The sequence below is a fragment of the Hyperolius riggenbachi genome, chromosome 8 (assembly GCF_040937935.1).
Source record: "Hyperolius riggenbachi isolate aHypRig1 chromosome 8, aHypRig1.pri, whole genome shotgun sequence".
Taxonomy (NCBI): domain Eukaryota; kingdom Metazoa; phylum Chordata; class Amphibia; order Anura; family Hyperoliidae; genus Hyperolius; species Hyperolius riggenbachi.
Genome location: NC_090653.1, coordinates 49,658,382 through 49,684,814, shown reverse-complemented (window position 1 = coordinate 49,684,814; position 26,433 = coordinate 49,658,382).

Below are 26,433 nucleotides of genomic sequence, written 5' to 3'. Positions count from 1 at the left end.
TCAAGGTTACAAAAAGTGGGAGGAGCCAAAACAACTTTTACTGGGAAAATATAAACTGCAGCCATTCTTACACCGTTAATAGCAGGGTTCTCAAACTTTGCACAGTTGGTCATTGGGTGACAGATTAAGATTTTGGAAGGTGGGTGGAGCCTACAACAGGCAATAAAAATTCACCTTTTGATTTTCAAAGGGAATATTTCATCTGCTACCATTCTCTTATACTGGTAAAAGCAAATGCCTCAAACCTGGTACAGTTGGTCACTGGGTGACTAGGGTCCAAATTCAGGAAGGGGGCGGAGCCACAAACAGCCAGATTTGTTTATTTTTCAATGGGAATATACAAAGTACTGATACCAAGGACCCCAAAGCTGATAAACTTGATTATTGAGTGACTGTATGTCAAGGTTAGAAAAAGTGGGCGGTGCCAACAACTTCATTTTTTACATTGCAGGGTTCCCAAACTTTACACAATTGGCTACTGGGTGACTGGGATGAATATTCAGAAATGTGGGTGGAGCCTACAACAGCCAATCAAAATGTACCTATTGATTTTCAAGGGGAATATTCACATTGCTACCATTCTTACACTGTTAGTGGCAGAGGCCTCAAACCTGATACAGTCAGTCATTGGGTGACTGGGGTCCAAAGGGGTGGAGCCACAAACAGCCAATCAGATTTGTTAGATTGATTTCAGCCATTCTGTTATTGGCAAGGTTCTCAAACGTGACACAGTTGGCCACTGGGTGACTGGGACTAATATTCAGATAAGTGGGTGGAGCCTACAGCAGCCAATCAAAATTCACCTTTTGATTTTCAATGGGAATATTTACATTGCTGCCATTCATGCACTCTGAATGGCAGAGGCCTAACATCTGCTACAGTCTGTCACTGGGAGACTGGGGTTTAAATTCTGAAGGGAGCGGGCCAAAAACAGCCAATCAGATTTGTTTAATTTCAATGGCAAAATGCAACTTATTGATGCCAAAGACCCCAAAGCTCATGAACTTGGTCATTAAGTGACTGTATGTCAAGATTAGAAATAGTGGGCGGAGCCAAAAAGAACTAACTTTTTACATGGGGAAATGTAAACTGCAGCTTTTCTTACACTGTTAATGGCAGGGTTCTCAAACTTCACACAGTTGGTCACTGGGTGACTAGGATTAATATTCGGAAAAGTAGGTGGTGCCTAGAAGAGCCAATCAAAATTCACCTATTGATTTTCAAGGGGAATATTGAAACTGCAGCCATTCTCACACTGTTAATAGCAGAGGCTTCAAACCTGCTACAGTCGGTCGTTAAGTGTTTGGGGTTCAAATTCAGTAAAGGGGCGGAGCCAAAAACAGCCATATTTCTTTGCTGGATAAACTGCTTCCATTAGCACAATTTTGATGCCAGGAACCCAAAAGCTCACAAACTTGGTCATTGAGTAGTGACTGTGTGTCAAGGTTACAAAAAGTGGGTGGAGTTAAAAACAGATTTTTCTGGGAAATTGTAAACTGCAGCCCTTCTTCACTGTTAATGGCAGGGTTCTCAAACTTAGCATAGCTGGTTACTGGGTGACTGGGATTAATATTCAGAAAAGTGGGTGGAGCCTAAAAATGCCAATCAAAAAATCACATGTCACTTTTCAAGGAGAATATTAAAATTGCTGCCATTCTTGCACTGTTAATGGCACAAGCCTCAAACCTGGTACAGTCGGTCATTGGGTCACTGAAGTTCAAATTCAGAAAAGGGGACAGAGCCACAAACAGTGAATCAGATTTGTTTCATTTCATGGGAAAATACAAATTATTGATGCCAAGGACCCCAAAACTCACAAACTTGGGCATTGATTAGTGACTTTGTGTCCAGGTTACAAAAAGTGGGTGGAGCCAAAAACAAATTTCACTGGGAAAGTGTAAACTGCAGCCCTTCTTACACTGTTTATTTCAGGGTTCCCAATCTTTGCCCAGATGATCACTGAGTGACTGAGATTAATATTCAGGAAAGTGGGTGGAGCCTATAATGGCCAATCAAAATTCACCTGTTGATTTTCAAGTGGAATATTTAAATTGCTGCCATTTTTACACTGTTAATAGCAGATGCCTTAAACCTGCTACAGTTGGTCATTGGGTTACTGGAGTTCAAATGCTGGAGAGGGGTGGAGCCACAAACAGCCTATCTGATTTGTTTCATTTCTATGGGAATATACAAATTATTGATGCCAAGGACCCCAAAGATCACAAACTTGGTCATTGAGTGTTTGTGTGTTAGGGTTAGAAAGTGGGCGGAGCCAACACCAGTCAAATACATACCCGGGCAATGCCGGGTCATCAGTGGGTGGAGACAAATACAAATTTCACTGGGAAAATGTAAACTGCAGCCATTCTGTTAATGGCAGGGTTTTTAAACTTTGCCCAGTTGGTCACTGGGTGACTGGGATTAATATTCAGAAAAGTGGGTGGAGCCTACAAAAGTGAATCAAACATCACCTGTTGCTTTTCAAGGGGAATATTTAATTGCTACCATTCTTGAACTGTTAATGGCACAGGCCTCAAACCTGGTACAGTTGGTTATTGGGTGACTGGGGTTCAAATTCAAAAAAGGGGGTGGAGCCACACACAGCCAATCAGATTTGTTTCATTTCAATTCAGATTATTGATACCAAAGACCGCAAAGCTCACAAACTTGGTCAGTGAGTAATTGTGTGTTAGGGTTAGAAAAAGTAGGCAGAGCCAACACCAGCCAAATACATACACGGGCAACGCCGGGCAATCAGCTAGTCAGATTATATAAGAGTGATTTGTCTCTTGGTAGAATCCACCCATACATGCTTGTGTTAGCTTTTCAGCTATCTAAAAAACTCTGACCTGTTAAAGAGACACTGAAGCGAAAAAAAAATTATGATATTATGATTTGTATGTGTAGTACAGCTAAGAAATAAAACATTAAGATCAGATACATCAGTCTAATTGTTTCCAGTACAGGAAGATTTAAGAAACTCCAGTTGTTATCTCTATACAAAAAAAGCCATTAAGCTCTACGACTTTCAAAGTCGTGGAGAGGGCTGTTTTCTGACTTTTATTATCTCAACTGTTAGTTAATTTTTTACTTTTCCTCTGCCAGAGGAGAGGTCATTAGTTCACAAACTGCTCTGAAAGAATAATTTTGAATGCTGAGTGTTGTGTAATCTGCACATATTAGAGAATGATGCAATGTTAAAAAAAACACTATATTCCTGAAAATAAAAATATGAGAATATTGTCTTTGCTGCTAATCTTCTAGTAATTATTCATAGTACACAAGCAATTCATTATATCATATATTTTTTTTCGCTTCAGTGTCTCTTTAAGGGATGGACTCCATCAGACCTGTAACGGTGTCCACACACCATACAATTTTCATGCAATCAGAATGTACCATTGAAATACAATCATAACAACATCCATGTAGTATAACAGCACTTGGAGATTGATTGTACATCCAGATTGCATGAACATTGTATGGTGTGTGGCCACCTTTAGGAGGACATACCCCCCTTCGATTTCACAGCAGATTGACTTTCACATACATACCTGTATGATTGAATCTGATTGGGGACAGATGTATTGGTTAAACACACAATGACGTTAGATTGGAAATACATTTCAGGAACAAGCTGATAGAAATCGCCAGAGCACCGCACTCATGTGCTTGCGACACTCCCCCATATTATCTGCCTCCCTGGGCCCATGGTGAGTGTTCCATACTTGGCAGTCATGCAGGTGCAAGTCCTGGCCTCGTCCTCTATCCAGCATCTTTATGAATACCACAGCGAACACATGTACCATGTGACACCAGGGCATGTAGTGACATCAGTGCATGTGGTGGTGTCATGTGCTACAGGCACGGTAGCAATCAAGAACAATGCCAGGCACAGGAAGGGGCCAGGGGTTCATTAGACATCAAATGGAATTTCCACCACACACCTGAATAATAAGCCCTTGTGAACAATATTTCCCATTCCATTTTTATATATAACAAATAAACACAACATCATTACAAAGTCTATATAAATTACACAATATGCGACTTTAACGTCGTTTCACAATGTTACTTACTTTTCTCAGGTTTGTTTTCCTCATTCTCCCAATCTGCGTAGAATGTGGCAGATATCTCCTCCCAAATAATCACATTGCCAGCAGTATCTTTATATTTTGGATGCTGCTGATCGTAAAGATGTAGCTTGGCTTGCACTCTAGCCACAAGATCCTCAACAAACATAAACTGCTTGCCCTTTCCCTTTCCACCTCCACGTGCTGCTCCCGTTCCACGACCAACCATCTTGTAGTTGATGAGAACAAATACCATTTAAAAAACTAGAGCTACGTATAGACATGCGATAACGATCGTTCGTACAGAACGACGAACGATCAATTAAGGGGAAAAATGAAAAGGTCGTTAGTAAAGAGGTTTTTAAAGTGGGCAACGATCAGATCGTTTCTAAACGAACGATGCGGAAGTGACGAACGTATGATGCAGCGCATCTATTATGCTAAACGATATGAAGATCAATGATCCCGGAACGAACGTCAGTGGTAATGGCCAGTAGGAAAGCGGAAGTTGCGTACTGATCGTTCGCCAAACGAAAGTTCTTTCAGTAGATTTCAGGAAGTGACGTAAAGCCATCTTATAAAAGGCTTTGCATCAGTATACACGTTGCTGCATTTGGTGTGGACGTCCGTTCGTTATTGTCGTTGTGTTTCCAGTGCAGCAATGGCATCACATATGTCCCCAAAACAGCGGGCTAGTGTTGCCTTATTAGTTCTCTTACATGTACGCAAAAATTTAAAAGTGCTTAGGCAAAAGAGGAAAGGCCGTGCATGGGCAAAGACCTGGCTCCAAGATAGAGATTTGATCTCACATGACAGCCTGTTACATGACCTCAGCATCTCTGCTCCAGATGATTACATTAATTATCTTCGCATGCCGCAAGCAGCATTCCAATACCTTTTAAATGTTGTAATGCCACTAATTTCTAAGGAGGATACCTGGATGAGGAAGTCTATCAGCCCAGAACAACGTTTAACAGCTACCCTGCGCTTCCTGGCCACTGGACGCAGCCTCCAGGATTTAAAGTTCTCGACAGGAATTTCACCTCAAGCCTTGGGTATAATAATTCCTGAAACGTGCCAAGCAATAATTGATGCCTTGAAGGGTGAATTTATGAAGGTATGTACATTTTATGTTGCATAACATGTTATTAAAGGGACGTTACACTGATAATGCTATGGTTGTGTCTGTGAAAATACATACCAGTTTTCTGAATAATCTGGTGACAGGGCCGGGCCGAGGCATAGGCTGTAGAGGCTCCAGCCTCAGGGCGCAGTGTAGGAGGGGGCGTAGATTTCATTCAGCTGTCATTCATAATTGTGTTTGAAGCAGAAATACGAAAAGGGGTTACATGGAAGTGACTACAAGGCAGATAACTAGATATTAAGGTGTTGGGGAGGTTGTGGGCCCTGTGGCCCTCTTAGTCTAATAGCAATCAGTGTGTGACGGCTGAGGTGGGAGGGATGGAGGTGCGCACTTTGGTGTCTCAGCCTTGGGTGCTGGTGGACCTTGTCCCGGCTCTGTGATGCAAGTCACACTTGGCTAGTGTCATGTTTATGTAAGGAGTGTGTTTTAGGCACTACTGCAGCCAAACAGACCACTAGCACTGGCAGGTATGTGCAATATATATTTTGTTACAATCCACTAATGTGCTCTGTTTATGTACATTGGACTATAATAACAATGTTTTGCTACATTACTCACAAATGTGTAATTTTGTGCTATCTTCCCTTTTTCAGTTTCCACAAACACCACAGGAGTGGTTGGACATTGCAGCTGAATTTCACCGTTTATGGGACTTTCCAAACTGTGGCGGGGCTCTGGACGGAAAGCATATAAGAATTACTCCACCTGGCAATACTGGTTCTTATTTTTATAATTATAAGGGTTTTTTTAGTATAATTTTGATGGCCTTAGTTAATGCCAATTATCAATTTTTATTTGTGGATATTGGGCGCAATGGACGTCAGTCTGATGGGGGTGTCTTCGAACAAACCACTTTTTTTGAAAGACTTACAAACAACCAGCTCAATTTACCGGACAATTCACTCACTGTAAACCACCTCAATTTTGTTTTTGTTGCTGATGAAGCTTTTCCGTTACACCCACATATTTTGAAGCCATTCCCAAATAAAAATATTCAGTGCCGTCCAAAAATTTTCAACTATCGTCTGTCCAGGGCAAGAATGATAGTAGAAAATGCATTTGGCATCTTAGCCAGTAGATTCCGTGTAATGCATACTGCTATCAATCTGCGGATAGACAAGGTGGATACAGTTGTCTATGCGTGCTGTGTACTGCACAACTTCCTTCGGCAACAGCACGCTCCCACATACTTTCCTGTGCAAGCTGTGGACAGGGTGGACGCTTCTACTGGGAATGTGGTTGAAGGTGAATGGAGATCACAGCCACATGTCCTGACTAACCTGCAGCCCTGTGCGCCTAGAAATGCAACAACAGAGGCTAAAAATAATAGGGAGGCCTATGCTGACTATTTTGTTTCACCAGTTGGAGCTGTGGCCTGGCAAGATGCCAGTATAGTTTGATTTTTGTTGTTAAAAAAAAAAAATCTGCTTTAACTTGTGTTTTCACGTACCTGTGATTAAAATTATGTTCATATTCAAATGTGTTTGTTGTTAATGAACTACAAGTCAAGCACCATATGTACCAGATATGTGTTACGTAACATCTAACATTACTTTCTACACATACTGGTTTTTACCTAGGACATCATAACGTGTTTTTAATTACAGATTCATGTTGGTGCTGTTGTAGTGCCTTATTAACACTACCCAATAAACATGTCAGGCAGTGAACTTAGATAGTCTGCAATGGATATGCATGGTAGTTGCAATTATGTTAGCACAGAAAATAAATGTACATAATTAACACTCAATTAAACTTAAAGGGAATGTCCAAGCAAAATAAAAAAATGAGTTTCACTTACCTGGGGCTTCTCCCAGCCCCATGCAGCCATCCTGTGCCCTCGTAGTCACTCACTGCTGCTCCAGTCCCCTGCTGGCAGCTTGCCGACCTCGGAGATCGGTGGGCCGCATTGCGTACATTTTTACGCATTCCCGCTAGTGCAGGAACATTAACACATACATTTTACGCGTTACTGGTTTACAGCGTAAAGATTTACGCATGGAACCACTAACGCGTAAAAATGTATGTGTTAATGTTCCTGCACTAGCGGGAATGCGTAAAAATGTACGCAATGCGGCCCACCGATCTCCGAGGTCGGCAAGCTGCCAGCGGGGGACTGGAGCAGCAGTGAGTGACTATGAGGCCACAGGATGGCTGCATGGGGCTGGGAGAAGCCCCAGGTAAGTGAAACTCATTTTTTATTTTGCTTGGACCTTCCCTTTAAGTGGTGTGATTAGATAGGAACACATAATTAGTACAATGAATGGTCCTTGTTTTATGAAGTATATGTATACAGTTCAGAATGGTTACACGAAATGTTATAGAGTGTTAATTAGGTAATAATTATTCTGTGATAATTAGGATGTAGTGTCCCTACACACTACTCATTAATCCTAACCTGTAGGACACAATGACTGTAGCTGTTAATGATAGCAAATTGCCACAATACAATAATAAGGAAAATGAAGTGTCCATCAACCAACCAATGATACAAAGTAGACCATGAACACAATTAGACCAGCGTATCAGGTGAATAACTACATTTTTATTTACACCTTTCTTTACTAAAGAACAACATAGTATATATAGAAGTATTTTAATATTGGCATTGTAAGAAAAGTTGCCTTCATCACAATTAGACAGGGATACCAAAAATATACATTATGTTATACACAGGTACATCGGTATGTTTGTTGTACCCTACAAAAATAACAAGTCACCCACACACTTTGGGAGTTGGCTGTAGAACATGCTTTTCTGTTCATACTGAATGTCGAGGTTCAACGTAAAGCAGACATGAAAGTAAAGGTGATGTAGGTATGTTTTGCCTAAATGTGTTACAGGCCGATCCTGCTGACCTTATGTCAACACTACTTGTGTAAACCTCATCAGCAAGGCTGACAAACAGGTGTGGTTACATAATGTACACGCCTTTTGCTGCATCCTATATAGAGGAGGCTGGTTGTTACTCTACTGCAGCTACATGAACAGTATGTTAAAGCCATACAACATACAGTATAAAGGAGACCTACAGATAAAGGGACATGGAGTCTGACATCTTGTGTCCTTTAAAGGATAGCCGAACTGACATGTGACATGAGATAGAAATAGGTATGTACAGTGTCTACCACAGTTATAACTATGCTGTGTTCCTTTTTTTCATTTTCTGGTGAAAATAGTTAAATATCATGTATGTAAGTGGCTGACTCAGACAGGAAGTGAATACAGCGTGAGCCGCACTGATAAGAGAATGCAACTATACCACACTGTCCTAGGCCAAACTGGTTTGTGACAGCAAGAAACAGATACAAACCACAATTTATTCGCAGTGAGGGTCACACAGTACTCAAATTCTGTCTGACTGTCTGTCAGGACTGACTCAGCCACTTACATACCTGATATTTAGCGCTTTCTGACAGATAAAGCAAATAATGAACACAGCATAATTATTTGTGTTCTAGGCACTGTACATACACGTCTATCTTATTATGTCATATGTCAGTTTATGTATCATTTGAAATACATAGCAGTTGCCTAGTTGTGTGGATAGTCCATAGGCTGTAATATTAGGATTCACACGCCTTGACCAAGGATGCAGCATATGAAGCTTTCATTACATCAATGTAAGAAGGCACAATATTTGCTACATGCTTGTTACTGGTGTTACTCACATATAGTGTAGCTAAATACACCAGCATGGCTGGCAGGCAACTAGTATTGTTTATTAAATGTACAAAAAGTCTGCCTCCATTTTAGTCTCTCTTCACTGGTCCTTAACCTCCTTAGCGGTAACCCCGTGTGTGACACGGGGTAAGCCGCCGGAGGGTGCCGCTCAGGCCCTGCTGGGCCGATTTACTTAATTTTTTTTTGCTGGACGCAGCTAGCACTTTGCTAGCTGCACCAGCACCCCGATCGCGCGCCCGATCGCCGCTATCCGGTGCGGCGCGCGGCCCCCCCAGACCCCGAGCGCTGCCTGGCCAATCAGTGCCAGGCAGTGCCGAGGGGTGGATCGGGTCTCCCAATGACGTCCCGACGTCGCTGACGTCGGTGACGTCATTCCGCCCCGTCGCCGTGGCGGCGGGGGAAGCCCTCCAGGAAATCCCGTTCTTTGAACGGGATTTCCTGATCGCCTATCGCCGGAGGCGATCGGCGGGGCTGGGGGGATGCCGCTGAGCAGCGGCTATCATGTAGCGAGCCCTCGGCTCGCTACATGATTTAAAAAAAAAATAATTTAAAAAAAACTGCTGCGCTGCCCCCTGGCGGTATTTTTCATACCGCCAAGGGGGTTAAAGGAACAGTGTACAAATAGCCACGGATGGAGCTATCATAGCTCCGCATAATTTTGTTGACTTTGCCACACAGTTTCTGATTGTTTTTGATACAGTGCATGTTGCAGATGTGTTTGTGGATGGTCAAGTATTTTGTCATGACTGTAGAAATGGGGCTCATACTGTTGTGTCTGATAGTTGTGACTATATTGACTCATGACGTTATGATGCATGTGTTGTGTTGGTGGTAAGGTAGTAGGATAATGCATGTGTTGTGTCGGTGCTAATGTAGGTTGATGCATGTGTTGTGGATGTGTGAATGTAGGCTGAGGTATGTCTTTTTGAGATGCTAATGTAGCAGTAGGAATTTGGGGTGCTGGAGTATTTTTGCGAGTGAAAACATCCACGATTACACTTTCTGTGTGTGGCCTCAAATCTTCCGGTAATGCTCTTAAGTTAGTTGCCACTAAATTCCCAAACGCATCACAGGAGTCATCTTTTTTGTTGATTAGCATAACAGCCTGCTGAATTGCTTCCTCACATTTGTCTTCCAGAATATTTTTTCTTTTGCGAGTTTTTTTCATGGCAAATCTGCGTTGAGTGCTCTCCTGGGAGGTACCAGCTACAGATGTCTGTACAATTAATGGTGACAAAATACAATTTGTACAAAGCTTAAACACTTAGGTAAACATTATGTACATTTACTCTAAGGTATGTACAATGTACTCTGAGCTTATTCATGTTGTTAGTGGATTGTCAGTAATGTACAAATGGGCAAGGGTAGGTAACATTGGCATACTGAGATTCAAACATCACATTACATGTTTAGTAAGCCAACAAAAGACTTACTAAATCACAATGTGTCAACTAGTAATTACTGGATTAACATAATACATTGTAACGCTACACGCTGAATGAAAGTGCAGCATGCTGTGCGTTATACTGGGCTTTAGCTGCGTTAGACTGCTTGCACATGCTCAGTGACTAGCCAAATGGCTAATTTATATTCACTACACTGTGGTGACGTAACCTGGACTCATAGTGTTGTCCGGATCATGAATGAATTGTTCATTTGATCCGGATCTTTTTTGTGAGTCAAATCATTCGGATCATCACAATGAAAGATTCGGTTCACAGTGGATGTCTGTCTGGAAGAAACAGGAACATACAGAATGTACAGTGCAGGGAAAGTACTGTCCTGCTAGTCATTTCACCCCCCAGTCTGCTTCCCTAGTAAAATGATTCAAATAATTCGGTTCAAAATTCCAGATCTTTTCAATGATCCGATTCGAATCATCCGAATCCTTGAAAAGATCCGGACTTCCCATCACTATCCTGGAGCGGCTGTTCTATTAGTACAGATAGAACGAAAACACCAAGAGCTGCATAACGCAGCTCAATCTGACGTCCAACTTCAACACCACCATGCGTTGCATTAGGGGCACGTTATGCTACCTTAACGTCCCCTAAAACGCAACATCTTGGTGTTAACGAGGCGAAACAACTTGTCAATCTCTTTTGTGGCCAGAAACAGTCCCTATAGGTTTTAGAATTCATACCACTTTATAAAAATAACCACTTTAATAAAAACACAATAGCTGTGGGATTCCAATTTATGGTCAACGAGGTTATTCATTCCAAATGTAATTTTCTTTCCAATATTTCTAAACACTGATTTCCACTATCTCTGTTTGGCCAAGCTTTGCTACAGAGGAAACAAGGAATAACCCTTGTAACAAAATTTTTCCAACAATATAAAAATCAATAACGAAAAAATGTATAAATGCAAACGATAAAAAATGGTTTCTGAATTCCTTGATTGTCCCATCCTCTCCTAATTCTCTACAGCAAAAAGCATTTGTTAGCCCTTCTGTAGAGAATAAAATGGACACATTTCTGAGTTGTAACTTCCCACCGATCTGTATCTGCCCCATAACACATACACTAACAGGAGATCATGGATAAAAAATGGTGCAAATTAAAATATAGCCAAGATACTTGATTTGCGTTCACTTTGATGAATACTTTTCCAATTTGTCAAGGGCTAACATATGATGTGCACAGTAAAATCACATTCACGCCCCGCCTAAGTGAATTTTATTTAAAATTTAAAGCGGAACTGTAAAGATATTTTACCCACATAGTTTCACCTACCTGGGGCTTCCCTAAGCCCCCAGCAGCCGTCCTGTCCCGCGCCGGTCCTGCCCGAGCCATCATTCTCCCGCCTCCGCTCCGTTCCTTCTAAGTCGACGCCAGCGCAGCCCTGCCACGAGTATCCTTTCTTCGCGTCCCCGCTATAGCAGAATGGAATGCGATGAAAAGATATGCGTGGTAGGGCTGCGCTGGCGTCTATGGCACGGAACGGAGCTGGCGGCGGGAGAACGGCGGCTCGGGCAGGACCGGCGCGGGACAGGGCGGCTGCTGGGAGCTTAGGGAAGCCCCAGGTAAGTGAAACTATGTGGGTAAAATATCTTTACAGTTCCACTTTAAAGTGAATAGAAAAACTTCTCAGCTTTCTTGTGGAGCAGCGAGCACCCATTTTATATTAATCACAGAAATATCAGCACACATTTAACTCAGTGTCTACCAGGATAAAATTTGCAACTTACAGGATATGGTACATGTACCCCAGGAGATGTTCAGGGGGTACTTGAGCTTGTCATAGAAGTTTTAGGATAAAAAACATGATACCTTTTATATAAATTTGAATAAGTATTAATAGTTCAATAAAAGCACCAAGAAATGTTGAAAAGTATTTACAGTACACCTTACTAGCAATGGGTATCATTCATGAAGTTGCTTGCGATAAATGAAATGTGTGCGTATAATCACCGCCAGCGGTATTATTTCACTTCAATGGGAATTCATAGATTTTTTCAGCCTGGCGGAGTGAGTGCGGAATACTGCGGTGTGCAAGGGATAAGTGGGCAATCAGGTACCGATAAAATGGCAATATTCTCTGCTCTGTGCGGTAGTTTGTGGTATTTTTCCGCGTACTTATCCGCCAACAAGGTGCTTTCTGGGTAATATTGGGTGTGTTTTAAGTGACGTATGTCCTTTTTGGCGCCACAGCATACCGGATGCTTGTCATGCGAAGTGAGAGTGTTCTAGCAAGCCAGCGTTTTGGAGGATCCGCGTGCTTCAAAAGAGAAAATAGTGATCGCCTTGCAGGAAGTGACGTTATCTTTGGAGCAGACCGTGTGCATACGGTGGAAGCATGTCGGTAAGGAGGAAGAAGGGTTTTATCCAATTGATGCAGTCGTGTGTAAGTGTGATGTCGTTTTGTTATTTGAAAGTGTTTCGATTTAATAATGCATGTGTATGCAGAGCAGCACTGACGATTTTTCTGCAAGGCATCGTAGTACCTACCAGCATCACCGCCTACACCAGTGGTGCAAAGTTTTTGTTGTGATGTTTAACCTCCCTGGCGGTTTATTTATTTTGCCAGGGAGGCTGAAATGGGTTTTTTTTTAAATTAAAAAAAAAATATTTCATGCAGCCAACTGAAAGTTGGCTGCATGAAAGCCCACTAGAGGGCGCTCCGGAAGCGTACTTTCGATCGCCTCCGGCAATCGAAAGTAACAAGATAGGCCGCAATGAGCGGCCTATCTTGTTTTGCTTTCCTCGTCGCCATGGCGACGAGCGGAGTGACGTCATGGACGTCAGTCGACGTCCTGACGTCAGAGCCGCCCGATCCAGCCCCTAGCGCCGGCCGGAACTGTTTGTTCCGGCTGCGCTGGGCTCGGGCGGCTTATGGGACCCTCTTTCGCCGCTGCACGCGACGGATCGCCGCGGAGCGGCGGCGATCGGGCAGCACACGCGGCTGGCAAAGTGCCGGCTGCGTGTGCTGCTTTTTTCAGAATGCAAATCGGCCCAGCAGGGCCTGAGCGGCGACCTCCGGCAGCATACCCCGAGCTCAGCTCGGGATTACCGCCAAGGAGGTTAAAGAGTGTACAGTACTTGTGGAAAATATTGGGTGTGCTTATAAGTATAGTTGTATGTTGTATAGTTGTATGTTGTAGTACTATGGTTGTAGGCCTGTGTGTAGTGTCCCTTCCCTGCCTGCATGTGTGTCCTAACCGTCATTTTGGCTGTCCCTTGTCCCTTCCCTGCCTGCATGTTTGTCCTAACCGTCATTTTGGCTGTCCCTTGTCCCTTCCCAGCCTGCATGTGTGTCCTAACGGTCATTTTGGCTGTCCCTTGTCCCTTCCCAGCCTGCATGTGTGTCCTAACCGTCATTTTGGCTGTCCCTTGTCCCTTCCCTGCCTGCATGTGTGTCCTAACCGTCGTTTTGGCTGTCCCTTGTCCCTTCCCAGCCTGCATGTGTGTCCTAACCGTCATTTTGGCTGTCCCTTGTCCCTTCCCAGCCTGCATGTGTGTCCTAACCGTCATTTTGCCTGTCCCTTGTCCTTTCCTTGCCTGCATATGTGTCCTAACCATCATTTTGCCTGTCCCTTGCCCCTGTATGTATGTGTGTAATATAACATTGTAATAGTGTAATCATTTGGCTTCAGATATGTGGACATTTTTTAAATTTGATGCCAAAGTGTAAATGTCCTAATCAGTGCAAATGAAAAGTGGAATTAAGTTGGCTAACTAGAAGATGGAGTATTTATTTTAATTTTTATGAATAGGTGGATATTCCTATAAAAGAAGCAGAGATATACGATGAGGAAGAGCAATCGGCTGTTAGTATATTATATAGTGATTCTTAATGTATGGCAGTATGTGTCCTCAGTGTTTATGATGCTACTATGTTCGCGTTATTCATATTGTAGCAGGATGATGAAAGCGAAATCAGGGATACTCACCATAGAACAGAAATAGAAAGGGCCGTGCTGTAGTAGAAAGAGAAAAAAAGGTTGGTGTATGTCACACATATAATGAAAGTGACCTGAAGTTGATGTTGTCATGTTGAACGTTATGTACATTTGTAGATAGGCGAGGCAAGCAGTGTGAAAAAAAAAAAAGGAAATCTGATTGAAAAGATGAGAAAACATTTAGGGACCAGTAACAGGAAGTTGTGTGTTGAGCAACAGACAGATGTAAAAAAGGTAAATACTTAATTCTTTGGGTGTAAAGGGAATGTTATATAATCAAAGCTATGTTTTCATCTTTTTTGTTGTTTAGGACAAAAATAAAAAAAAGTATGACAGTCGTATAGTGCCGCAAAAAAGAAAGGATCTTGGAATTATCACACAGTCTTCGAAGAAGGTAAAGAATAACTGTTGTCATAGACCATATCTGGCATGTACCTTATCATCCTAATGTTGCTGAATGCACAAACATACACGTGCCCATGTTCTTTAGATCACAGACCTGTACACCCACATATACCCATAACTTAAGGGCCACATACACTGGTCAATTTCAGGCATCGTTCAATGGATCAAATCTGTACAATCGAACAATGAGAAATCGAATAATTTCAATTCTTTCAGCCGACTTCGATCGATTTAGATATAATGGCTCGATCGGACAGGATGGAACATATAGGTCGATCTGCTGCTGGCAGCAGATTGATGGCCCATACAGTTGCATTGGATGTAATGGTCTAATAATGAATGTTGATCGATTTCAAATCGATTTCATTCACAAATATTTATGTAATCTGTTTCTAGTGTGTGCCACACATCATATAGATTTCAACGGACAAATTTATCAGAAGTGCATTATCTACACCAGAAACTCCAGGCACATTACCCTGCAATAACACAAAGTGTGAGACCTGCCCTTATATCTTGTGCACAAGCCAAATACAGATACCAAACTCACAGAAATATCATAAAATATCAGACCAATTTTCCTGTGAATCATCCAATGTCGTATACATGATACGCTGCATGAAATGCCCCTCAAGAGGAATCTATATAGGAGAAACAGGACAAAAATTGCGCACAAGAATGAACCATCACCGCTTTAAAATTAATGAGGGCAAAATGGACACACCAGTGGGCCAACATTTCTGTGAACCAGGACACAGCATGCAAGATCTAAAAGTACTTGTTCTTAAAGAAAACCTGAACTGAACATTAAAAGTCAAAATAAACATACACAAGTCATACATGCCTCCTGTATAGTGTACTCATCAATCTACTTTTCCTCTCCTGCATCCTGTTTGCCCACTGTGATCAATGGAATTCTCAGTCCTCCATTTTGAAAATGGCTATTACCCCATAACAGCTTCCTGGTCAGCACACTGTTAAACTGTAACATCGTCCACTTGAGCCATAGGGAAACATGGACACATCAGTTCTCCTCTCAGCTGTAACTGACAGCAACTGATATACCGGTATAACTGACAGCAACTGATGTATTTCAGTTCTGACAAAATGTTGTCAGAACTGGAAGGGATCACTGTAAGAAGAAAATGGTGAGCTTCTGAGAGGAACTGATGGCAAAGTAACTATGTAATGTTCATTTGACGTTACCTCATGTGTTTATTTTAAACAATTTTACTCAGTACAGGTTCTCTTTAAGGGTAACTTCAAAAATGAACAAGCAAGAAAGATTTCTGAGTACAAATTTATGAAAATGTTCAAGACATTAACAGAAGGTTTAAATTGTGGAATGGGATTCATGACTCCTTATGTAACATGATTGACTTGGCTTCACTATCTTAAGATTTCATGTTTGCTTGCATAAGCTCACTGGCTCCAGCCTGCTGATCACCTGACATCTAACTACTAAACAGCAACCAACACAACTGCCATCTTCATGTTTGCTATTTCGCTGCATCAGTGTTTTACTACAGCTTACATCTGAAAAAAATATGCCTGAAGAAGGGGACTAGATCCCAGAAAGTTTGCATTATTTAACGTTATCAGTTAGCCATTAAAAGGTATTACTTTTACAAGACTTTGTTTTTTTCTACCTACATATATTGTTTGGCTAACACGGTACAGAAACATTTTTACTACTAACAGACATCAAACAAATGACAGCGCTCATAGGCTGCAACTGAATTGTAGACCAACAGAGGCATGCAGAGCTCCACAGGGGCTAAATACCGTACATGCCTTGAATGAAAATCAGATGCAAATCATGTACTAGTCCTAATCTATAATTTGAATGTAAATTGATGCACATGGATGCAGCTAGCCATAAGTATACATACATGAGTTTTGTACAGCAGGAGACATTGGCAGCGCTTCCAAACAGAGGCTGCACCCGAATTGACTACCTGCAATAGATGTGCAGAGCTCCACAATTGTGGACTAAAATACACAACATGCATTAAAAACAGGTACAGCAAAGGAGGACGTGTTTTTATCGTTAGACTAGCGGTAGGTCTTCCCCGCGAGGACCCGTCACCACCGTGGGGAAGTCTAGTAGGGAATAATTTGTGCACATATTATTTATACTGAAGCGAACGCCCTCCTTTGCTGTACCTGTTTTGAATGCATGTTGTGTATTTTAGTCCACATAGTGGAGCTCTGCACATCTATTGCAGGTAGTCAATTCGGGTGCAGCCTCTGTTTGGAAGCGCTGCCAATGTCTCCTGCTGTACAAAACATCATATAGATTCATGTCAGATTCGACTTGACAGGCATCTGGCAGAAATGTATCTGATGGTCGAATCTGCTGCAAAGTGTATGGCCACCTTCAGAAGATCTTGGAAACAGCAGCACTACTGTGCTTGCTAAATGGATAAACTGTTAGTTGGCCTTTCACAAAGTGTTTCTTGTGTATTTACTGTATGCGTCCATTTTGATTACACAATACTTTAAATCCTATGCTGCAGCATGTTCCACTTTTTAAAAAATAAATTATAGTGTGTTCGTATGAATAGCTGTTGTATTTTCCATAGGTATGTGTAATGTCGTCTAAAAAAAGACGAGTACAAACCTGCTACCGGATATACTAAAGAAAAGAAGACAACAGTCTTGAAAGACAACCATGGTGATTGTAATCAGAAGACTAACAAGAAAAAACTACATGCTGTCCAGGTAATGTATGACATTCCTTTTTGTAGTCATTGGTATGTATTCTAAAACATGTACCTATATGTAATGTGCTTATGTCAAACATGTTATAACAGTAGCAAATCAGAAAAGGTCGTACATAAGCACACCTCATATAGCTCTATAGTGTGTAACGTACACTCATTTATTAACCTGTTTGTATGTATGAGTTGCATTGCCGTTATCTCCCCTTGTTAACACAAATATACTGTTACCTGAACAGGTTAAAGGGTAGCGGAAGTAACATGTGACATGATGAGATAGACATGGGGATGCAATGTGCCTACCACACAAATATTCTTTTGGTTTAGTTGTTATTTTTTTGGTCTCAGAATAAAACAAATAAATATGGAGGTGTGTAAGTGGCTGACTCACTCCTGAGTCACAGAGGAAGTGACAACAGTGTGACCTTCACTGATACGAAATTACCCTTTTCTCTTTTTCCTAATTTCAGAAGTCAATTTTTCATATGAAACAGTGTTATCAGTGAGCGTCACACTGTTGTCATTTGCTGTCTAACTCAGGACTGACCCAGCCACTTACATACCTCCTTGTTAAATTTTTACAGAGAAATAAATAAATTAAGTCACACAGCATAGTTATGTGTGTGCTATGCACTGTACATACCCATGTGTATCTCATAATGTCACGTCATTTCGGCTATCCTTGAAGTTTCTGAACCTCCAAGACGGCAGAGATAATTTTGGAGTAGAAATGTTACATATTATTTGGCATTTGATTACAAATAATTTGAACCCACTACCGAATGGAGTACAGGTAAAAATCAAATGTCTCACTTTGCCACAATCGGCTTGACCTTAAATGTACATAAAAGTTAGGAGGGACATAGAGTATGAGTCACTCCTCTCTGGATCAGAGTTAATTGACAAGCTTACTCTGTACACAGAGATTTCCTACAATTGTTAATGAACAGGGTTCTCTGTATACGGACTCAGTATGATTGTCACAATGCTGGGTGGTAGTATGTTCCAGATGAATTGATAAAACCGCAAGGGTCTTTGCTGATCCCCCCCACCACAATGTATAAGGTGGGGTGTAGCTATCTTGCAGATAATGTGTCTATAGACAATCTGGACATACTGCAATCCACCAAGCCAGCACTTGTGGGCATACAGGAACGACACAATTTCCTTTATTAAGAAGACTGGTTGAACATCTATGCTCTAATCGCCAGTCTAGCACTAAAGGAAATTACCCCCATAGGGGGAAAAAATCACCTTCATAGAAGGTAGCTGGGTATATATATCACCATGGGTGTCTAGAGTGAGGTATAGAGTGTGATAAGTAGGTGTTGCTCAACAATTGTTTCACCTCAATACACGAGGCGTCGTCAGGAGTATGTGATACACATTAATATATACACTACATACAAGATATTCCCCCCACCAACCGACAGAGATTCCCCCAGCAACTCGCTCAAGTCAGAGCTGAGTGTGAGCTGAACAAGAGGCTTTAAATACAAACCTACCGTTCCTGCCCCCTTTTGGGAACCCTCCTACTTGTATGACCTCATGCTCCTTTCTCCCCCACCTTCAGAGGAGCGCTGCCCCGTCCTGTGCATGCCTTCATTATGCAGTAACGAGCGGGTGCTACGCTGTATTGCGATGCTTACTGGGCTTCCTGGTTGTGACGTCATCTCCGGCGACGCCACATCCGCCCCCGCTCTGCTGCGCTGATAGGTGGATCGGCTTCGTGTATCGCCGCCGCCTATCCGTTACCCTGGCAACCACACAAAGATTACCCGTTGTCTAGGCAACATGCAAACATAGTACGCTATAGACTCAGCAGTCTGAATGGGCGCAATGATCGCGTCACCTTCTGCAGATATTTAATGGGGCGCATGATATCCCATATAATCTGCCGCTATGAGCTGAGTCTCAAGTACCTTTGGTGCTATGGTATCCAATCTAAAAATCCATGCTAATTCCAACTGTAGTAACTTCTTGTCCAGGTCGCCACCCCTTTTCCCCTGTTTCCATTGTTGTAACCCCCAAAAGGAGATTGCCAGGGGATCGGACTGGTGGAAGATGTTCATATGTTTTGCAACCGGGGTGTCGCGTTTGTGCTTTATATCCCCCACATGTTCCAACAATCTGTCTTTGAGAGCTCGGGTAGTCTTGCCTATGTATAGGAGATCACATTCACAACTTGCAACGTATACCACCACCCTAGTGTTGCAGTTAAAAAACGACCTAATGGTGAAGTTTCTATTGACCGTCTTTGCCCAAAACTCCTTTTTCGCTATGAAGGGGCAAGCCTTACAGTGTCCACATTTAAAACACCCCATTGGTTTGGGTGGTAACCAGTTAAGGTGAGTATGATCAGTGTTTGGCCTAGAGAAGGCACTGTGGACCAACTTATCCCTTAGATTTTCAGTACGTCTGTATGTAATTGATGGTTTTGTTGATAAATGTCTGGTGAGTTCTTTATCCTGATGGAGGACTGGTCAATATTTCTCCATAATTTGATATATTTGATGCGATTGTTTGGAGAAAGAGCCTATGAGCCTCACTATTTTTCCGTCATTTTTCACTTTGTTCACTTGGGAGGTTTTATTATCACTCAGTGTCTCTTCTCTTTTTCTGGCTTTTGCTCTCCTATAAGCTTTTTCAACCACATGTTCTGGGAACCCTCTCTGATGGAATCTGTTTCTGAGGAGCGGCAGATTATATGGGATGTCATGCGCCCCATTAAATATCTGCAGAAGGTGACGCGATCATTGCGCCCATTCAGCCCGGTGAGTCTATAGCGTACTATGTTTGCATGTTGCCTAGACAACGGGTAATCTTTGTGTGGTTGCCAGGGTAACGGATAGGCGGCGGCGATACACGAAGCCGATCCACCTATCAGCGCAGCAGAGCGGGGGCAGATGTGGCGTCGCCGGACATGACGTCACAACCAGGAAGCCCAGTAAGCATCGCAATACAGCGTAGCACCCGCTCGTTACTGCATAATGAAGGCATGCACAGGACGGGGCAGCGCTCCTCTGAAGGTGGGGGAGAAAGGAGCATGAGGTCATACAAGTAGGAGGGTTCCCAAAAGGGGGCAGGAACGGTAGGTTTGTATTTAAAGCCTCTTGTTCAGCTCACACTCAGCTCTGACTTGAGCGAGTTGCTGGGGGAATCTCTGTCGGTTGGTGGGGGGAATATCTTGTATATAGTGTATATATTAATGTGTATCACATACTCCTGACGACGCCTCGTGTATTGAGGTGAAACAATTGTTGAGCAACACCTACTTATCACACTCTATACCTCACTCTAGACACCCATGGTGATATATATACCCAGCTACCTTCTATGAAGGTGATTTTTTTTCCCCTATGGGGATAATTTCCTTTAGTGCTACAGTGTGCTAGACTGGCGATTAGAGCATAGATGTTCAACCAGTCTTCTTAATAAAGGAAATTGTGTAGTTCCTGTATGCCCACAAGTGCTGGCTTGGTGGATTGCAGTATGTCCAGATTGTCTATAGACACATTATCTGCAAGATAGCTACACCCCACCTTATACATTGTGGTGGGGGGGATCAGCAAAGACCCTTGCGGTTTTATCAATTCATCTGGAACATACTACCACCCAGCATTGTGACAATCATACTGAGTCCGTATACAGAGAACCCTGTTCATTAACAATTGTAGGAAATCTCTGTGTACAGAGTAAGCTTGTCAATTAACTCTGATCCAGAGAGGAGTGACTCATACTCTATGTCCCTCCTAACTTTTATGTACATTTAAGGTCAAGCCGATTGTGGCAAAGTGAGACATTTGATTTTTACCTGTACTCCATTCGGTAGTGGGTTTAAATTTGTGTATTGTAGTTGGGGTGTACAGAACACCTGAATCTGATTCAAACGGTTAAGGGTATGGCATATCTGTCAGCCGATCTCCCAACCGTTGACTCCCTCACAAGAGAAGTGAGAGAGACTCTGTGTATTACTGATACAGGTGTAGAGGATGAATCAATAACAAAAAGAGTAGATATTGAACCGGGATTTAAAGAAATTTTTAAAACCTACAAAGATTATACTAGATCTGTTTGGGAGGTAGCCAGCTTTGATGTGTATCTCAAAGAGCATATCACGGTGAGAGGACTGAGAAATTTGACTAAACCTCACTCCCACACCGATGATAGTGAATTGATGAGAGGGTGGGAGGAGTTAAAGACAAGACAAACTCTGGAACAGATGAAATTTTTAAGAGACTTTGAAAATAAATTTTTAGAGAAAACAAGAACTAAACTTGAACAACAACAAAAACTGATCTTAGAGGCCTCTGGGCACCCAGATTTTGACAGACTCGAAGCTAAACTCGAGTCTCGTATTAATCTCTATAGAGAAGACATTAAAGCACGTAAACAACGGAAATTTCTAAGGGACAGTGAGGACTTTAAAAATCAGAGAGTATACTCCTGGGCAGATAAAAAAGCCCCCTTAGACAACAAAGGAGAATCACAATCAGAAAGTGAACCTCCATCAGAGGCTGAATCTGATTCATCGGTTGTTACTGATAGATCACATAAGAAACCTAAGAGTCCCAGAAGGGGCCCTGCACCCACTCATAGAGGTAAGAAACCGAAAAAGAATCCCCAAGAGCCCTCTGATCAGAAGGGAAGAAGTGGTTTTTTAGGACAAGCCGTAGAAACCCCCCAGGGTGGCCAAAACAAACCCCCCCCCCCCCCCCCAAAGAGTACACCGATTCTCAGGAACAGGGAAAAATGGGGATACAGGGGGAAAAGAGCAACATTACACCAGTGGTAAATGAGGTTGGGACACAGGCACCACTTAAAGTGGTAAACCTGTCAAATACCGTTTTAACTGATGACCAGATATCGGTTCTGCAAAAAGGCCTCACATTTGTTCCATCCAAGAATTTTTCAGCATTTGAATGGACAAAAGATATTCACCTTTTTGCACGAAAACTGTCCCTTATTAAGCTACATGAATCCCAAAAAGGGAAAGAAAAGAACTCAATCTGTCTAGAAGTACAAGCCCTGGAGGCCCTTAATGAACTTATGGTAGAAAATGAAGGGAACAGGGGTATGACCCCGTTGAGCACCCTCAATCAGAAAAGTACATATTGTCCAACGTTTTCACAACACACCCATATTCAGACCTTTGTGAATATGGTAGTGAGAGATTTACGTACACTTGAAAAACAGACCTATAGGAGAGGTGATAAGTGGAGCAACCTTACAGAGAGAGAGGTCATGGCCCTAGAAACGCTATGTAAAAATAAAGAGATTACCATCAAACCTGCCGATAAGGGGGGAAACATAGTGATTATGGATGAAACAAAATATATGGAAATGTGCATGAACATTCTCAATCAGAGAGATCAATATGGGTTGTTAAGGAAAAATCCCATCAGTGAACATAAGGAAGCACTGAAAGATTTCCTATCTCAAGGTTTTATCCAAGGGGCCCTTGATAAAAACGATTACGAGCATCTTAAGCAATCGATTAAACATCCTATTGCTTCGGTTTTTTATGCCCTGCCTAAAATACACAAAAACAAGGTGGACCCCCCAGGGAGACCCATCGTGTCAGGCAGAGGCAATCTAACAGATGTTTTGAGCCAATATGTAGACTCATTTTTAAGACCTTTTGTGGAGTCACTACCTTCATATTTACGGGATATAAAAGATGTTTTGATGAGAATACAAGACCTCCAGGTTTCCAGTACCACTCTCCTTGCAAGCCTGGATGTAGAGGCTCTTTACAGTAACATCAGGCATGACCTCGGCATCCAGGCAGTACAATACTTTCTCAGATCTAGGGGTACGCATCTCAGTGTCCACTCCAATTTCTTGGTTAAAGCTCTAGAGTTCATACTCACCTACAACACATTTGTTTGACAACAACTGGTACCACCAGCTCAGGGGCAGTGCTATGGGGACGGCGTGTGCCCCCTCATATGCTAATCTGTTCCTGGGCTGGTGGGAAGACACCTGTGTGTTTAACGAGGACATGCTCTTCTTCACATCCCACATCTCCTTTTGGGGAAGGTTCATTGATGATATATTACTGCTGTGGGAGGGGCCAAGAGATTTGTTTATAAATTTTGTAGAAATTTTGAACAAAAACCGGATAGGAATGCATTTTACTTTTGAGATTGATTCCACCAAAATCACATTCCTGGATCTGGAAATTATGAAATGCCCTGATGGAGTGCTAAACACAAAAATCTTCAGGAAGGCAATAGCGACTAATTCCTTGCTCCACTGGAATAGCGCACATCCGAGATCACTGAAGGCAGGGATCCCTGTGGGCCAATTTTTAAGAGCACGGAGAAATTGCTCAACTGAGATCGATTTTGAAGAAGAATGCAATCTCCTCAGAAACAGATTCCATCAGAGAGTGTTCCCAGAAAATGTGGTTGAAAAAGCTTATAGGAGAGCAAAAGCCAGAAAAAGAGAAGAGACACTGAGTGATAATAAAACCTCCCAAGTGAACAAAGTGAAAAATGACGGAAAAATCGTGAGGTTCATAGGCTCTTTCTCCAAACAATCGCACCAAATATATCAAATTATGGAGAAATATTGGCCAGTCCTCCATCAGGATAAAGAACTCACCAGACATTTATCAACAAAACCATCAATTACATACAGACGTACTGAAAATCTAAGGGATAAGTTGGTCCACAGTGCCTTCTCTAGGCCGAACACTGATCATACTCACCGTAACTGGTTACCACCCAAACCAATGGGGTGTTTTAAATGTGGACACTGTAAGGCGTGCCCCTTCATAGCGAAAAAGGAGTTTTGGGCAAAGACGGTCAATAAAAACTTCACCATTAGGTCGTTTTTTAACTGCAACACTAGGGGGGTGGTATACGTTGCAAGTTGTGAATGTGATCTCCTATACATAGGCAAGACTACCCGAGCTCTCAAAGACAGAGTGTTGGAACATGTGGGGGATATAAAGCACAAACGCGACACCCCGGTTGCAAAACATATGAACATCTTCCACCAGTCCGATCCCCTGGCAATGTCCTTTTGGGGGTTACAACAATGGAAACAGGGGAAAAGGGGTGGCGACCTGGACAAGAAGTTACTACAGTTGGAATTAGCATGGATTTTTAGATTGGATACCATAGCACCACGTGGTCTCAATGAGGACTTTTCTATTAAGGGGTTATCTGAGAGTCCATATTACCCGGTTATACACAATTTAATTTAGTATCTAGTGATCCATCCATTTTTACACTCTGTTCTCTTATCTAGATAAATAATTAAAATTCCTATCCCCCAATTATTCCCATCCTCACCCCATTTGTAGGTACAGTATTACTCCTACAATCTCCGTGTCCCACCCATTGTATGCTTAGTACCTATATTAACCCACAAATGAAGTATGGGAAGGTCTTGCCTGTACAGCATGCCCACCTCCATTGAGTCCAAATAGCAGCAGGAACCACAGGGTATGTCCCCTGGTGGTCTTGCAAACAATGCGTATAAAAGGTACTTGAGACTCAGTTCATAGCGGCAGATTATATGGGATATCATGCGCCCCATTAAATATCTGCAGAAGGTGACGCGATCATTGCACCCATTCAGACCGCTGAGTCTATAGCGTACTATGTTTGCATGTTACCTAGACAACGGGTAATCTTTGTGTGGTTGCCAGGGTAACGGATAGGCGGCGGCGATACACGAAGCCGATCCACCTATCAGCGTAGCAGAGCGGGGGCGGATGTGGCGTCGCCGGACATGACGTCACAACCAGGAAGCCCAGTAAGCATCGCAATACAGCGTAGCACCCGCTCGTTACTGCATAATGAAGGCATGCACAGGACGGGGCCGCGCTCCTCTGAAGGTGGGGGAGAAAGGAGCATGAGGTCATACAAGTAGGAGGGTTCCCAAAAGGGGGCAGGAACGGTAGGTTTGTATTTAAAGCCTCTTGTTCAGCTCACACTCAGCTCTGACTTGAGCGAGTTGCTGGGGGAATCTCTGTCGGTTGGTAGGGGGAATATCTTGTATATAGTGTATATATTAATGTGTATCACATACTCCTGACGACGCCTCGTGTATTGAGGTGAAACAATTGTTGAGCAACACCTACTTATCACACTCTATACCTCACTCTAGACACCCATGGTGATATATATACCCAGCTACCTTCTATGAAGGTGATTTTTTCCCCTATGGGGGTAATTTCCTTTAGTGCTACAGTGTGCTAGACTGGCGATTAGAGCATAGATGTTCAACCAGTCTTCTTAATAAAGGAAATTGTGTAGTTCCTGTATGCCCACAAGTGCTGGCTTGGTGGATTGCAGTATGTCCAGATTGTCTATAGACACATTATCTGCAAGATAGCTACACCCCCACCTTATACATTGTGGTGGGGGGGATCAATTCATCTGGAACATACTACCACCCGGCATTGTGACAATCATACTGAGTCCGTATACAGAGAACCCTGTTCATTAACAATTGTAGGAAATCTCTGTGTACAGAGTAAGCTTGTCAATTAACTCTGATCCAGAGAGGAGTGACTCATACTCTATGTCCCTCCTAACTTTTATGTACATTTAAGGTCAAGCCGATTGTGGCAAAGTGAGACATACAAATAATTTGTACATTTTTCACACAGGAGGACACAGACGATCAGTGGCTTGAATGCAGTGAATTTGAGTGCAAACAATATGGTGAAGTTAAAATAGATCAGAAACAGAAAAGTAAAAATATAGCTGAATATAAAGCAGACGTAGCCAAAAGATCAAAGAAAGGGGATAAACATGGTAAACATTCATCGTCAACACAGGAGAAGCAAATGGAAAGTTGTACAGAGTCAACAAGTGACAGTGTGAACGATTTTGAGAATAAGTGTTACGCCACCAAAAAAGAGGTGCAAGAACGGAATACCAGATTTTCTTTTGATGAAAACGTTGCACTCATTGAAAATCTTGTTCCATATTATGATAAATTGCAAGGTTACCTGATGCCAAGCACTGATGGCTTTTG